Here is a 6,772-nt window from a genome sequence, read left to right on the forward strand (position 1 = left end):
GTGTGAAACCTGTGAAACTAGCGACAGTAAAGAAAATGTCAACATGGATGCCATTCACGAATCCTTCACAATAAAAGTCCATATTCATTACTTTTTCAATTCATGAAACTAAAATGATTAATTTAAAACTGTATTGTGTTACCAATGGTTAAGTAAAGTTAGAAAATAATTAAATAAGACATTTTAATCGAAAATACACCCAAAATGCTATATTTCCACACCTTATATTTTTTCTACCTTATTGCCTAGTGCTGAATTAAAACTGTGTGGCTGATAAAACAATAAAGTTGTGCATATTTAAAAGGGGTGCGAAATGGAATCCATATAACATGTACTAACATTCAGTAATTTCAGGTATTTATACCATACTATCATACTATATTTATACCATACTGCCATACTAACTCTGTACCGTGTCACATACTAGGCCTGCCATTGACACATGTGTCAGCAAATGACATTTACAGTGGCCCACTCCCAGCAGAGGGAAGCTTTGTATTTATCAGACTATTCAGTTTAAACACCTGGGGCCGTATTACAGAAACTTCCTATCTTAAGTCCTAAGTTAAGATAGAATTTTTCTCAATTTGGTATTACAGAAACATATCCTATCTTAATTTAGGAATCCTATCTTATCTCAAGTTAAGATATCCTAAGTAGGCGATCTAGCATCGACATTCAGCTTTTATGTCTGTTACTTAGCAACAGATGAAACTTGTTGTTGGATCACCTCACTTCACAACTAGCAGCTATCATAATAATAATTCAATGTGGAGTTCATTACCCGTTGGAAACTTGATGTAACCCGCTTAATCCACCAATGGCTTTTGCCACCTCTGTTAAAGGAGAATTCCGGTGTGATATTGACCTAAAGTGTGTTGAAACATGATACCGAGTGTGAACGTATGTCTAGCTCATCTCGGCTTGTCCCCTGCACTCAGAAATCGGGCGCTAGTTATCCGCCTAGCCATGCAAATAAATCACTGTTTTACACCATTTACTAGTCTCAAAGTAGCTCCATACTTCATTGTTAGACTTCCGAGGGCCTTGACATTTAAAACGAGACATTGTGAACTTTGAAAAAGCACTGGTAGTTTATTTACAAGACAGTACCTGCGCTACATGTAACAAAAGAGCAGCCATCTCGCTTATTTGTAACAGTAATTTGACAGTTAGGAGAGCTGATGGGTCATCCTAAAGTTAGGACAGTTTATTCAGGATTTTGGTAACTTAGGATATTTCTGTAATACACATTTCCTATCTGGAGTTAAGATAAGAAACTGACTTTAGGATCGTCATCTGTAATGACTTTTTTCCTAAATCCGATCCTAACCCTTGTTACCGTAGTTACCAAACAGATAAGATAGGATTTTCGAGTTAGGAAGTTTCTGTAATATGCCCCCTGGCTCACAAAAACAGATGCTATGGGCTGTGCTGGACCATCATCGTGCTGTTTTTGCTGCAACCCCCGGTGATGTTGGTAGGACCCCGTTGATTCAACACAGCATTGACACTGGTGATGCAACCCCTATCCGTCAACGTGCACGTCGCTTGCCCCATTCTCGACAGCTGGCTGCAGAGCAGTGTCTGGAGGATATGAAGGCTGCTGGAGTCATCGAGCCCTCTGACAGCCCCTGGGCTTCTCCGGTTGTATTGGTCCCAAAAAAAGATGGCAGCTGGCGGTTTTGTATCGACTTTCGGCGGCTCAACGAGGTGACTGTTAAGGACTCATATCCACTACCCCGGATTGACGAGTCCCTGGATCAGGTGGGTGGGTCGAAGTGGTTCTCATCGTTGGACCTCCGGTCTGGTTACTGGCAGGTGCCCCTCGCTGCTCATGCCAGACCAAAGACAGCGTTCACTATGGGGACAGAGTTGTGGCAGTTTAAGACCATGCCATTTGGGCTTTGTAATGCTCCCGCAACATTCGAGCGACTGATGGAGCGTGTGCTGCAGGGAATTCCCAAAGAAAGGTGTCTTGTGTATTTTGATGACCTGCTCGTACATGGCAAGGACTTTGAGTCTGCGTTGCGTCATCTAGATGCAGTCATCACAAGAATAGCCCAAGCCGGCCTGAAGCTACACCCAGAGAAATGCAGTCTGATGCAACGCGCTGTCACCTTCCTTGGACACCACGTGACTGGTGAGGGGGTTGCTACCGAACACCGGAAGACTGAAGCTGTTCGTGACTGGCCAGCCCCCTGCAACCTACGACAGTTAAGGTCTTTCCTGGGTCTGGCTTCATACGACCACCGCTTCGTTCCAAGCTTTGCCACTGTGGCTGCCCCACTCCACCAGTTGTCTCGGAGGGAACAGAAATTTCATTGGGGGCCTGAGCAACAACGTGCCTTTGATAATCTGAAGCTGGCTCTTTGTAGTGCACCAAATCCTTGTGGCGCCAGACCCGAAGCTCCCTTTCATCCTGGACACGGACGCCAGCAATGTAGGCCTCGGGGCCGTCCTATCCCAGGTGACAGCAGATGGGGAGAGGGTCATTGAGTATTACAGTCGGTCCTTCCACAGAGCTGAACGCAACTACTGTGTGACCCGGAGAGAACTGTTGGCTGTTGTCGAAGCTGTTCGTCATTTCAAGCATTACCTGTGTGGCCTTCCTTTCGTGGTCCGGACTGACCATGCCTCCCTGCGTTGGCTCCTCTCTTTCCGTGAGCCAGAGGGTCAGGTCGCCCGATGGATAGAACAGCTACAGGAGTTTCAGTTTGAGATTCAGCACCGGAAGGGAGAAAACCACCAGAATGCTGATGGGCTGTCCAGGAGGAGCTGTTTAGCTGCATGTCCACAGTGCAGTCGTCTACCTGGCAGCGCTGAAGGCACGTCGCCTGACGTGTTAGAGGACGAACTGCTATCCATTCAGTGCCGAGTCATACTACCGGCCTCCAACATGTCCTGGGCCACCGAACAACGTAAAGATCCAGAGCTCCGGGTTGTGTTCAGCTGGGTGGAGGCTGGACATCGCCCATCCTGGGAAGATGTAGCTGCTCATGGACTCACGGTGAGGGGCCTGTGGTCTATGCGGGATGGGTTGGCCCTACATGACGGGGTGCTGAAGAGATGCTGGGTGGAGCCTGCAACAGGTTTACCTAAATGGCAGACTGTTGTCCCGAAGTTTAGCTGCGGATTGGTCCTCGCAGCCATGCATGGGCAACCTGGAGTGGGTCACTTTGGGGTGAAAAAGACACTGAAGCGTGTGCGACAACAGTTCTATTGGAGCACATGCAGGAGGGATGTAGAGTCCTACTGTCGCCAGGGTGACGCATGCACTGCCCGTAAGGGCCCCGTGGGCCGTTCCCATGCTCCACTTCAGCAGAGGAGGGTAGGCTATCCGATGGACCGTATAGCTGTGGATGTGATGGGGGGGCCCTTACCATTGACACCCCGGGGAAACCGTTACATCATCGTGGCTGTGGATTATTTCACCAAGTGGCCAGAGGCGTACACTGTGTCCAATCAAGACGCGTGTACTACAGCTGAGGTGCTCCTTGGAGGCATGTTTGCTCGGTTTGGAGTGCCTGCAGAGTGCTATTATTTGTTTTATGGTATGATTACATTTAATATAAATTCACATTGATTTTCTCGCGAACCGTTTATCACAGCAACTACTATCTAATACCATCAGAAAGCTCAGATCATGCTCTGTCAGGTGACATGATATCAGTGTGATTAGGACTTTGTGAGCAATCCAACAGAGAAGAATGGGTGTGCATTTTGTATTTTTCGCCCGATGCAGATCATTTCTCAGGAGGGGCAGGGTTTATCTCAGGGGAGGCACTGCCTCCCCCAGACTCCCCCTAGACATGCCCCTGATATAGCATGGAATGTGCAGTGGAAAATACTGATGGCAGCTGCAGAGGACAATTATATGATAACAGTGTTGTATAAATGGTACTGACAGTAGTTTTGAGAACATGCCGGGACCCAGTAAGCCCATGACATTCTCTATTCCTGTATTGACAAGTAATAGAAGACAAATCGAGCTTACAGGCCAGTCAAAATCTCCTACCCGTACCACAACAACCTCAGATTTCCCCCATGGATCATATTTCCCCAACAGCAAAACTAGCACTACTAAATATAAGATCTATTTCAAACAAATCATCAAATCATCTGATTTGCACACACAACCTTGATTTTTTACTTTTAACTGAGACATGGTTAGATCAAGCAAACAGTGCTCCTACTCTCATCGAATCAACTCCCCCAAATTTCAGTTTTTTGAGTGCTACCAGAGCAAATAAAAGAGGTGGGGGATAACCACAATTTTCAAGACGTCTTTTCAGTGCAATCAGTCATCATTCAGTGACTTTAGTTCATTTGAATATCTGTGTGCATGCATTAAGTCTTCTCCTCAGATTTTATTACTGACAATTTACAGGCCTCCAAAACATTCAGCTTTCTCGACTGCTATCAGTCATTTGCATAGAGTTTGACTGTCTTATTATATCAGGGGATCTAAACTTGCATGTGGATAATTCTGAAAACAATTATGCCAAGGAATTGATTGCACTAATCGATTTTTTCTTCCTAACACAGCATGTACAGGGGCCAACACACTCTCTCGGCCATACCCTCGACCTTGTTATCACAAAGGGTCTCAATGTCTCTACAGCTGTTAAAGACCTGGGGCCTCATTTATAAAAGGGTTGCGTAGAAACCATCCTTCATTTGATCTTAGATAATTTCTGAAATGATCGTACGTGTGATTCAGGATAAGCTATGTTTTTGCTGAAAAAGTAGCCTATAGTTCGCCGGTCATTATTCATTCATTCCGCATATCTTTGCTATCGTTTTCTTTTAATAATGTCCAATGGCTTAAACATTGTCCTTTATTGTTTGCTTTAGGCCTACCTTTATATTTTAGCCTACATTATTCAACTCACGTGTTGTCATATGATCTTGGGCACTGTCAGTCAAAAAAAGCAAACAGGTGCGTGCTCTGCACCTCTTTACGCAACTCCGACGCAACACTAAATATGAAGATGCCCTGCTTTCAGAGGATAACTTCCGTCCCTTGGTTGTGTAGGCTATATATGATATAAAATATCTATAGCCTACATTGTATAGCTTACATTCAAATATTACCTTTCTGTTACGAAGCTGGGAATAGGCCTACAGTATGAGCGCAAATTAGGATGTAGCCTACCCACCTCTTATTAGAGTTTATCCACCTCTCAAAAGAGTTTATTCACTTTTAACATTCAAAACTGTTTTATCCAATACTATCCTATATTCCCAATACCGCACAATAACCTCCACCTTTATCAAATATGTTCGAATGCCTTTTTTAAAAAATCCAATACCGCATGGCGCAGTCCACCTCACCGAGATTGCAGAATTCATAGTTCACCCACCTCTTATTTTATCACTACATCCCTGGCACGAATGTACTTTTCCTCTCATAAACGAGGACAATTGGACATTTTATGGTCAATATTAGATTGGTGAGAACACTAAATATACTAGGTCACCTGTAAGAATGTTTCAATCATTCTATTCTGTCTTGGTGTTTTTTTATATAGATATTATGAAATAAGTAAGATATACGTTTTTTCACTTTCTTAAGTGGGCTATATCTCATTAGCAGTTTTATGCCAAACCATGAAACATTAAGCTGCGTCCAAAAACGTCGTTGGTCTTGGAATTTTGAAAATGCATCGCACTTAGACCTCAGATTACTTGCAGTATCCCGGCATTACCACAAGGAAATGGTTGTACGTCAAGTTTGAACCTGACGTGGAGATAAGCACTTTTCCACGTCAAAGACGGTTTTTATAAATCTGAGCGTTGGCATGGATTTGAGTGTACTCACCGTCTAAGATCAAATCTGGTGAAAGCACCATGGAGGCAAAATTCAGCGGTTAAACTCCTTAAAGGAAGACTGAAAGAAAATGGCGTAAATACACTTAACATAAATACTAGGGCTGTCAAAATAACTGATTAATTTCGATGAATTAATTTGAGAAAAAATAACTGATTAAAAAAAATTAGTGCAGATTAATCGATTCCGGATGACCTTTGACCCCGAGCCGTTCTAGTCAGTAAAAATTAGACTGTAAAATGAAGGAGAGAGAAGAAAACGTGCTGCCTGATTGGAACATTTACTCTTTAAAAAACAGCCTGATGATGTTCATAAAAAATAAAGTGTTGAAAATAAAGTCCTCTGCAATGTCTGCAGCAAGGAATTTGCATATCACCGGAGTTCATCAACTCTATAGTCGCACATCAATGCAAAGAAATAAGTGTTGACATTGAGGGGAGTGTTAATTTATTTTCATTGTGTCCCCTAGGTTATATCTGTGGCCTGAAATGCCTTGTATGTGAAAAAAAAAACTTCCCCTCAAGCACTTTTGAATTTATTTCCTCAGCATATTAGGTCATATCATAGATTATTATGGCAATTATTTGAACATTGAAAATAATAATAAAAGAGTTTTTGAACTTTAATGTCACTAATTCTGATTATTCAATGATTCATTTGAATTTAAATATGTAAAATACTTTCACAGCAAAAAATATATATGCGATTCATTTAGATTAATTAATCACAGAGTATGTAATTAATTAGATAAAAAATTTTTAATCGATTGACAGCCCTAATAAATACACGTAAATAAACTTCAGATCCACTATGAAATCCATAAAGAGATGCTCCGCACATACAGTACAGGCCAAAAGTTTGGACACACCTTCTCATTCAATGCTTTATTTCCATGACATAAATTTAATACCATATTCAGCAAGCCATAACTTGACAAAT

This window comes from Alosa alosa, chromosome 5 (assembly GCF_017589495.1).
Source record: "Alosa alosa isolate M-15738 ecotype Scorff River chromosome 5, AALO_Geno_1.1, whole genome shotgun sequence".
NCBI classification, from domain to species: Eukaryota; Metazoa; Chordata; class Actinopteri; order Clupeiformes; family Clupeidae; genus Alosa; species Alosa alosa.